Raw genomic sequence first — 11060 nt, 5'->3', positions numbered from 1 at the left:
ATATCTGCAGCCAGTTTTCAGCACTTTTCTGGCAAGAGATGCATTTTCACTTTTTATGCTCTTAAAAGACGTTTCAGGCAATGCAAAAGTTGATTCTGTGAAAGTAAACATAGTTTCAAAGATTTCTTCAAAAAAGTGCCTCAGGACAGTTGATTTCACAGCCTGATGTCATTTTCATGAATATCTGCAGCTTTCAGCACTTTACTGCCTAGAGATGCATTTTCACTTTTTATGCTCTTAAAAGACGTTTGGGGCAGAGAGGAGGCCAAAAGTTGATTTTGCGAAAGTAAACATAGTTTCAAAGATTTTCTCCAAAAAAGTGAAAATTCCATCAAATTGTGAAATCAACTGTCCTGAGTCCCTTTTTTGAAGAAAATCTTTGAAACTATGTTTACTTTCACAAAATCAACTTTTGGCCTCCTCTGTGCCTGAAATGTCTTTTTAGAGCATAAAATAATGAGAACATACCTTAAAAGAGTAAAGGTGTGTAAGCATCAGATTATAATGAAAACATCATGAAACTGTGAGATCAATTGTCCTGAGACACTTTTTTGAGGAAAATCTTTGAAACTATGTTTATTTTCATAAAATCAACTTTTGGTGTCTTCCCAGCCTGAAACTTCTTTTAAGAGCATACAAAATGAAAATGCATATCTCGGCAGTAAAAGTGCTGAAAGCTGCAGATATTCATGAAAATGACATCAGACTGTGAAATCAACTGTCCTGAGTGTTGGGGTCCTACATAAAATGGAGGCACCGCTGGGATTTGTATAGCTTATGCTCTTGACCACAGACAACAGTTATGTAAGATAAGCAGAACATGAATAGATAATTATTTAAAGCTGCTATATTTTTAGTTCATAGGTTAAGTAAAAAAAAAAAAAAAACACTTTATTTCGGTCATCAGTCATGTATATAATAAAAGAACATTTCCTAGCTGAGGTTAGTTACACTACAGAAACTCGATAAGTATAAGCTCAGACAAACAGTATCGTGCAGACAAACCCTAAATTAAAATGATTTATGTTATAATAACAGAAATGTGCTTAAATATCATTTTACATTTATATAACTGCATGTACCATATTTTTACACTTGAATAAACAATAATCAAAAGCAGAGACAGTTATTTAACAATATGTTAGGAGTAGTTACAGTTATACAGTCTTACAGTTACAACCGGCCCTTTGAGGGAAACCATGATGCTGATGTGGCCCGGAGTGAAAATGAGTTTGACACCCCTGGGTTAGAGGATCAGAAGAGCTCAAGAGCAGCAGTTGAGGCTGAAAACAAAACACTCCGTGCTCTCAACATTGAGTTGCAGCAACAGCTGCTGAAGAAGTTGAGCAGCACATCAACCCCAAATGGTAACACTTGATAATAAGGTTCAGTCATAAAAAATAACTAAGTAGGCCCATATTCACTAAACTGGTATAAGTGAAATTGTAGAAGTATAGTTCCTGATGAAAGCGGGTAAAAGTAGGCAAGGAACTGCAACTGTGTTTACCTTATGTAGTTGCAGAAACTGGATGCGAAACTGGAGAGGAACCAACTGTATCTCCTGTTGGAGACAAGGTACAATATTTGTACCCATTGTTTTTACAATATACTATATTTATACATTGCCAAAACCTAAACAATGAAACATATAGTATATAAAAGTAAACAAGACCTCTGCATCTGTATTCACTGGTTAATATAAGAACTATCTTTCAAGGATTTACAATCTAATGTTTTGGATTTTTTTCAGATTACCTTGGGAGGAGACATTGGTATTAGGAAAGAGGCCTGGGTCAGAATTATAAACAACAATCGGGACTCCTTATTTGTCAAGGAATTGGCAGTGGCAATCTGGGGAACAAAAACCCTGGGGGAAAAAAGCCTTACAGGGAATGAGTGCCCCACCACCAAAACCACCCGCCGGCCTTTAACTAGCTATAGTCTTTGTCGGATACCACGGACCGGCTTATTTGATATCAAGTGTTTCTTTGTTCTGACGTGACAGACACATTACTGTTCATTTTTACATTTCTTTTCAGTCTGCTTCAAGGAGTGGCTCCAGGAAAAGAACCTGGAAGAGACGGAGTTGCAGGCCAGATGGGCAAAGGCTGGACGCTACATCACTGAAAAAATCATGGACATAAACAAACAAAAAAAAAATCACTTAAATAAAGAGTGACTGAAATGTTTAATGTTTTCTAGTTTAATTGGTAATTTGATGTTGATGTTTTAATAGTTCTAAATAGTTAATAATTCTAAACAGTTATGTAAATAGTTGATTAGTTTCTCTTTTTTAAAGTGTTAATATTGTTACCATGTTCTTTATTGTGTCTGTCTTATAGTAAATGAAAATACTGTTTTTAAAACCTGACATTGTCATTATTTTTGGTAGATGCTAGCATACATAAGACAAGGAAGCAGTGTAATGATCTAATGTGCCCTGTTTTCATAATATCAACATTCAACTTGGTTGTCCAGCATACCAACCTGGTGAGAAAGATACCATCCTCAGCATCTAGTTCTATTAAACAGCATAACAACATGTCCCAACACCACAACCAGTGTAATGCATGCTGGTGACCACCAGTATCCAATGCTGGTATACCAGCATTGGATGCTGGTATGCTGGTATGCTGGTATGCTGGTGACCAGCATACCAGCATACCAGCACCAAAACACAACATATGCTGGTGTTGCTGGTCACCAGTTTTGCTGGTCTATGCTGTTTTTTCTAGCAGGGGAACAAAGCAGAAATTTAGACTAATTTCCATGAGATACTTTGGAACTGAATTTGACAAGATGTACACATAACCCCAACAAATATAAATGAAAATGTACCTGAGTTAGACAGACTTCTCTTGCAACAGGTTGAAAATGGGCACTTGGAATCTGTCAAGGTTCCTTATCTGTACACTACTATCAACATCAGTAAACTCCTGGAAATCTGTGTTCAATTTTAAAATCCTTTCAAGGACAAATCCCAATTCGCTCGTCTTTTCCAGAAGTTGGTTTGTGCTTTGGACACTGTCAATTTTTATTTTCAATTCTTTACCATCTATCATCCTTAAATGTGGTTGCGAGGACTTTCACAGCCCTGAAGCTCTCCACATTGATTTCATATTCATGTGCAGAAAGGTCCTTCGCCCTATATAACGGCAGGGAAAGCCCTGCTACAAAGTCAATTGTGATTAAAGAACCTGTTCAAGCCAATTATAAACAGCTAGCTAATATTAGTTCCATGTACACTTAGTTTCTTTAACAAATCAAACACAGTTAACCCAAACTTTACATTTAATAACGTTACCGCTTAACCACTTAAATATACTTACTTTTCCTCTGCCCCATCGCTAACACCTGTCTGCTCTAAGCGCATCTAACTCTCTCTATCGTACACCTCAACACGTGCACACTGATGTTAACGTTACGCACTTTTGTGCCACTTCTGACGGAACAATGAATTAAATATAACAACGATAGGTAGCTAGACTTGACGAACCGAGTGTTTGCTAGATCACAAATGCTAACATGAACTAACTTGACATGAACTAACTTGACATGACATGACCCCTCGTCGGTGACGTTTGGCTACCTGGTTGATCCTGCCAGTAGCATATGCTTGTCTCAAAGATTAAGCCATGCAAGTCTAAGTACACATAGACCATCTATCATCCCCCTAAGTCTGTACTTAGGGGGACGAAGGCAACTGGTGCCTGCAACTGCCCCAACCGCGTGACGCGAGCGTCTCCGATTGATTACAAAGCGATGGCCAGCACATAATTTAAGAACCCAGGCAGTTAAACAAAGACGCTAGCTAAAGTTAGCTATCCGACATCAGCTAGCAGTCTGACTAATTAACCACGAAGGTCCGTGTACGTTTTATTCATCTGTTTTACCGTTAATTCGGAAAAACCAAAATACGGAAATACCATGGTATTCTCGTTTTTCGTTTCAAACCAAGAACTGGAAAACGGAAATGAGCGGTCGTATTTCCGTTTTTGGTTCTGAATTCAAAAACGGAAAAACCAAGAACCAAAGTCAAATAAGGTCCGTGTACGTTTTAGTCATCTGTTTTACCGTTCAGTCGAAAATACGGAAATACCATGGTATTCTCGTTTTTCGTTTCAAATACATTAATTAATTAATTTGGGCCGATGGGAGTGCGTTAGCATCAGTAGTTGACTACATGCTGTTTAATATTCATTTATCTATGTACACAGCAATAATCAACTTTTCGATTAATCGGTGCATTGATGCAATACAGTTCGTGCACTGCTGTCTGTCCACAGGTCTCAGTTTTCGGTAAGTAAGCAATTTATAACCATATGTGTGTTGTATTTGTTCTAAAACAGAGTTTTCTTTATACTTTAAAACAGTGTTTGATAGAAAAAATCATTTAGCTAACACTATCAATTGTGTGTTTGCTACTTTAGCTAACGTTACAACAGCTAACGTTAGCTTAGTTGCTTCTTTAGCTAACGTCACAACAGCTAGCTTAGTTGTGTAGTAACATAATGTGAAGGTGATATGTATGTTAACATTAAGCTAACATGGTATTGCTCTCAAGTGTAATGCTAGGTGAATTCAATTTGAGTAGCTTTTAGACTGTTTTAGTAGCGTGTGGACTTCACAAACATGCAAATGTTAATGGACTATTGAATGAGTGGCCATGCTGATTGCCAACTGTATATTCCTGACTGGTTGCAAATGTGTTTTCAAATATTTTCAGTGTGGTAGAATTAGACAAAGCTAACTGTGAAGTCACGTTAGTAAATGGTGTTGAAGATGCACTTAATAAACAGCAAGGGGTTAATGTTACCGTCCCTCATAATGTAAACTGAACGGCGTGACACCATAACGTTAACGGTATATTGCAGCAGCAAGCTGCTGTTCAGTCAACACAATGACGCTGAGTCATTACAGAGCAACAGCAGAAGCTCACTTTGTGTAAGTCTTAAGTCTGAGTTCACCAGAAGCAGTAAAGTGAAAGTAATCACCAGGTTGTGCTTTATGATAATATAAGGAAAGGTAGTAGGGTCATGTAAGCAGAACTAAGATAATTCATTATTCCATTAAGAGAATGTATAATGGAGTCAGTGTATTTTTTAAGGTCACCATAGGTCCTATATATATTCTAGACATTTTTTGTAATTATTGATGTTTTGAGGGATATTTCAACAACTGTAATCCTTTTATACAGGCGACAAGTGCTTTCAACCCTTGAAGGGCTGCCATCCTCTCGGCATCCAACTTGAGGAAGATGATGGACATCTCATTCTGAAGTATATGCTAAGTCAATGTAACCAGCCACATGTACTGTTTTGTATTACAAAAAAATTTTTAAGATCCTAATATCACTAATAGTTATAACAAGTCATTGCGACAGCACAAAAAACTCAGTTCACACCTGTTGAATAGGTATAGAAAATGTCTGTGATTTTGAGAAAGGAAAACAATGCTGAACTTTTTTGCTTTAACTTGTCATTGTGAAGTAAATGTTGATTGCTCAGTGTAAGGGCTATAGAAAAATGACACCACGTTCCTTTTGTCTTCCCCAGCATCGTCTGCTGTTCAAGTTCAAATGTGTCAGAAATAAAGTGATGGGATTTACTAGGTTACATGTGTCACACATCAGTCATGTGAATTAGTAGAGAGTGGGAACCTCCACACCACTGGTGGTACCGCTCCATAGAGGGATGTACAGACTACTAGCAGTGTTTTAAATAATGAAGCACATTGTATTCACATGTGAATAAGGTCTATTAATTCCTAATAGGTAGGGAGAGATCTTCCAACTGTATATTAATGTGTTCCATTGATTCTCTCATATACAGCACGCCTTGGCTGGCAGCACAGTGACAGTTTCAAAGAGGGCCTTCCTGCGGCTTAATCGATCATGACCCTTTTTTGCCAGGAGCTGGCTGCTCTGGTGTTCACAAAGGAGGTCCTTGCACTGTCCACCCTGACTGGAAAGTCTGGGAAAGTGGGACCTCCTAAAAGACAACTGGACGTCGCCAAAGTGCAGGCCATAACAGGTAGGTAATTGTCTTGAGTCGTATGTAGACAATTTAAAGCTTCTGTGATTTATAAAGCAGCAGGATCACATGTTCGTGGTAAACACACGTGATGAAATATATGTTTGACCTGCACTGGTAGGAATATTGGCATATCATATTGATATCGTTCCTCAATGTTAATCCTGATTTACTGTTCAAAAAATAATATTGGTTCAACAGGATTTCCTGTGTAGTCAAAATAGAAGAAAATGTTGTATGAATATGCTGTGTGACATCATTTCTCGTCTCTTCTCTTAACAGATGCTGTTATTCAAGAGTTTCCGCAGACGAGTGCCTCGGACGTGCGAGCGGTCATCAGACGGAAGTGTAACAACGAGCAGTTCAACCAAAAGAAAGGAACATAATGTGGAGCATGTTTGTGTTTCTATTTAGTGAGCAATCGACAAAAAAACACAAGTATAAATCACCTTTTTAAGTTCAGCCAAAGAAACTGGAAAGAGTCTGCAGCGGTGCAATTTGTTTTGATGGTTCAGTGTTCTGTGTTGTTTTAATTTGAAACATGGTTATTCTGTTTTGTTTAGTAATACATGTACCATGTAAACTTAAATCAGAATTTTTTTGCTCTCTGTTAAGTATATTTTTGTTATATTTCTCAAAAATGCACTATATTACATTTATTTGAAAGTGTGTTTAAAGATTTAATTTGCAAATTGTTAGACGTACAATGTTAGTATATTTTATATATTTGCAAATAGTACAATTATTGGCAATTTACTATTATAAATATATTGTATGTATAATATATTAAGAATATATTTGAAACAAACAACGAAAGAGGAAACTAATATTGTATCTCACTAGAAACATTCCTTTTTCCTACAAAATTACATTCCAATATCATTAAACTGCAATTTCAATTACATTTCGAGGGACATGTTTGTCTCTCATATCATGGTCGCAGTCACAGCCCTCCTCCCACAGCAGTCTTCTGCAGACCAGTGTTATTGGATGGGAACTTAATTTTACGAGACAGTGTCATGCTGGTGTGTCCAACATGCTAAAGAGCTGGTAGTCTGTTGCATTGGTTCCCAACTCAATTCATCCTCCACCAAGACTCCACCAAGGCAAGGCTGCTGGACCTGATGGCATCAGCCCCAGGGTCCTGAAGACCTGCGCCTGCAACACCTCTTCAACCTGAGCCTGAAGCAGGAGGAAGTCCCGGTGCTGTGGAAGACGTCGTGCCTGGTTCCTGTACCAAAGAAGATGACACCATCTAGCCTCAATGACTACCGACCAGTTGCCCTCACATCTCATGTGATGAAGGTGCTGGAGAGGCTGGTTTGGCCCACCTCACTGGTATGCAATTTGCATACCAGCCTCATGTGGGGGTGGACGACGCCATCATCTACCTGCTGCAACGAGCTCAGTCGCACCTGGATGGATCCGGTGGCTCTGTGAGAATCACTTTCTTTGATTTCTCCAGTGCATTTAACACCATCCAACCAGTGCTGCTGAGTGAGAAGCTGCGGGTGGTGGGGGTTAACGCGTCCACCGTCTCCTGGATCACTGACTACCTCACGGGCAGACCACAGTTTGTCCGACTGGGCCGTGTGCTGTCTGATGTGGTGGTCAGTGATACTGCCTTCCTGTTCACCTTGTACACCACTGACTTCCAGTACAACTTCCAGTACAACTCTGTGTCATGCCATCTGCAGAAGTTCTCTGATGACTCTGCAGTGGTCGGGTGTATAAGGGACGGACGGGAGGAGGAGTAGTGGCTGACTGTAGTGGATGACTTTGTGGAGTGGGCCGGTAGAAATCACCTGCGTCTGAACGTGGCCAAGACCAGAGAGATGTTGGTCGACTTCAGGATGAAGACGACGGCTCCACAACCGCTGAGAGTTCTGGGAGAGGATGTGGACATGGTGGAGGAGTACAAGTACCTGGGTGTCTCCATCGACAACAGGCTAAACTGGCAGACCAACATCAACGCTGTGTACAAGAAGGGGATGGATCGACTCTTCTTCTTGAGGAAACTTTGATCCTTCAACGTGTGCAGCAAGATGCTGGAGATGTTCTACCAGTCTGTTGTGGCCAGTGCACTGTACTTCACCGTAGTCTGCTGGGGGAGCAGCATTGGAGCCGGAGACACCAACAGACTTAACAAACTAGTTAAGAAGGCCGGCTCCATCATTGGCTGCAAACAAGACAATCTGGAAGAGGTGGTGGAGAGGAGGACACTGAAGAAACTATTGTCCAGGCCAAAAGTTGATTTTGTGAAAGTGAACATAGTTTCAAAGATTTTCTTCAAAGAAGTGCCTCAGGACAGTTGATTTCACAGTCTGATGTCATTTTCATGAATATCTGCAGCTTTCAGCACTTTTCTGGCAAGAGATGCATTTTCACTTTTTATGCTCTTAAAAGACGTTTCAGGCAGAGAGGAGGCCAAAAGTTGATTTTGTGAAAGTAAACATAGTTTCAAAGATTTCTTCAAAAAAGTGCCTCAGGATAGTTGATTTCACAGTCTGATGTCGTTTTCATGGATATCTGCAGCTTTCAGCACTTTTCTGGCTAGAGATGCATTTTCACTTTTTATGCTCTTAAAAGACGTTTCAGGCACAGAGGAGGCCAAAAGTTGATTTTGTGAAAGTAAACATAGTTTCAAAGATTTCTTCAGAAAAGTGCCTCAGGACAGTTGATTTCACAGTCTGATGTCATTTTCATGAATAATTGCAGCTTACAGCACTTTTCTGGCTAGAGATGCATTTTCACTTTTTATGGTCTTAAAAGACGTTTCAGGCAGAGAGGAGGCCAAAAGTTGATTTTGTGAACGTAAACATAGTTTCAAAGATTTTCTTCAAAGAAGTGCCTCAGGACAGTTGATTTCACAGTCTGATGTCATTTCCATGAATATCTGCAGCTTTCAGCACTTTTCTGGCTAGAGATGCATTTTCACTTTTTATGGTCTTAAAAGACGTTTCAGGGAGAGAGGAGGCCAAAAGTTGATTTTGCGAAAGTAAACATAGTTTCAAAGATTTTCTCCAAAAAAGTGAAAATTCCATCAAATTGTGAAATCAACTGTCCTGAGGCACTTCTTTGAAGAAAATCTTTGAAACTATGTTTACTTTCACAAAATCAACTTTTGGCCTCCTCTGTGCCTGACACGTCTTTTAAGACCATAAAAAGTGAAAATGCATCTCTAGCCAGAAAAGTGCTGAAAGCTGCAGATATCCATGAAAACGACATCAGACTGTGAAATCAACTGTCCTGAGGCACTTTTTTGAAGAAATCTTTGAAACTATGTTTACTTTCACAAAATCAACTTTTGGCCTCCTCTCTGCCTGAAACGTCTTTTAAGAGCATAAAAAGTGAAAATGCATCTCTAGGCAGTAAATTGCATACCAGTGAGGTGGGCCAAGACCAGCCTCTCCAGCACCTGATGATGGGCGGGGAGCTCCGGGCGCTGCGGTAAGGAGCGAACGTCTGCACACACTGTGGATGACACAGAGCTGGTTGGATATTGGCAAAGATTAATTTAACCCTCCTGTTGTGTTCGGGTCAAATCTGACTGATTTACAACTTTAATCAATCATAAATATTGTGTTTTACATCTGATTGCCTCAAGGCCTCATATCCTCCACACTAGGCATTTGAACATAGGCCTATCATTGAATTTTTAGTGGTTTAGTCAACTTTGCAACACCCATGGTGTTTCCGGTCAAAAGTGACCGCCATAGGAAATTAATGGGAAGCACTAGATTATGTCCATTCATCAGATGGAAAACAGCCCCATACATACCCACAACCACCCCCCCTCCCATACAAACACACGCACGCACGCACGCACGCACGCACGCACACACACACACACACCTGTTCACAGCCCCATATATAAAGTTGTACACTTTTCAAACTTCAAACAAAAAATCTGGTGTTTGTTATGGGAACCCATAACAAACTGTGGGCGAGACTGTGGCTAAGTGGATAGCAGGGCTGTCTTTCAATCAGAGGGTCGATCCCCGCCTCCGGCTCAGTCGCATGTCGATGTGTCCTTGAGCAAGACACTTAACCCCAAAATTGCTCCCGTAGCTGTGCCTACGGTGTAGAAATGTGATAGAATCTGTAATGTAATGGAACCCATCTCTATACCGCGTTTATGTGCCCATCCCCCCACGTGAACCACACCTTCCAGACTAAACAATGTTTCATATCTTCTCACTTTCCCCCATATAAACCTTTATCTGTGCCTTGCTCTCATTTAACTTTGAGCACAATGAGGCGATTTTCTGTCAGAGAGGCTCTGGACCTAATTTTTGAACCAGATGAAGAGATTGAACCGGAGATAGAGGAAGATGTCTCAGAAATTGAAGACAACATTGATCCTGATTTTGATCCGGATGGCCAGATGGCGAGGAAGTGGCACCAGAGGAACAGGCACCTCAGGTGACATTCCAGTCCAACTTGCTCTGGTATTCATCCTCCCAGGACAGAGGAGGCAGAGCGAGAGTTGAAAACACAATAAGGATGACGCCAGGGCCAACACGATATGCAACATCTCGTGTGGAAGACATCAAGTCCAGCTTCCAACTCTTTTTACCAGAGTCCATTGAGGGTATTATACTGGACATGACAAACCTGGAGGGGAGGCGTGTGTTTGTGGACACGTGGAGAGCAGTGGACCAGACCAAGCCTACATGGGTCTGTTGATTCTAGCTGGAGTATATCGGTCAAACAATGAGGCTAGAAAACGTCTGTGGAATGCGGAGTCCGGGAGGCCTATATTCCTGTCAACAATGTCCTTGCAACAGTTTCATTTAATTTAGCGATACATTTTCAGTGTCTATTCTTTGTATATACAGTTGTTCATATAAACCACTAGTCTGAGACATTGTTTACAGCTTAAAAAGGTGTTAAATAAAATGTGGTGATGATTAATGGTTTTTGTGTTAATGTAAGAGCAGTTAAAACAGACCGGTCTAATTAGACTGGGAACACTAAAGTAACGACAGGACACGACAGGAGGGTTAAGTGAGTTAGATCTTTTAA

This window comes from Anarhichas minor, unplaced genomic scaffold (assembly GCF_050575085.1).
Source record: "Anarhichas minor isolate MPS153535 unplaced genomic scaffold, ASM5057508v1 ptg000071l, whole genome shotgun sequence".
Taxonomy (NCBI): Eukaryota; Metazoa; Chordata; class Actinopteri; order Perciformes; family Anarhichadidae; genus Anarhichas; species Anarhichas minor.
Note: the sequence above shows the minus strand (reverse complement) of the source record.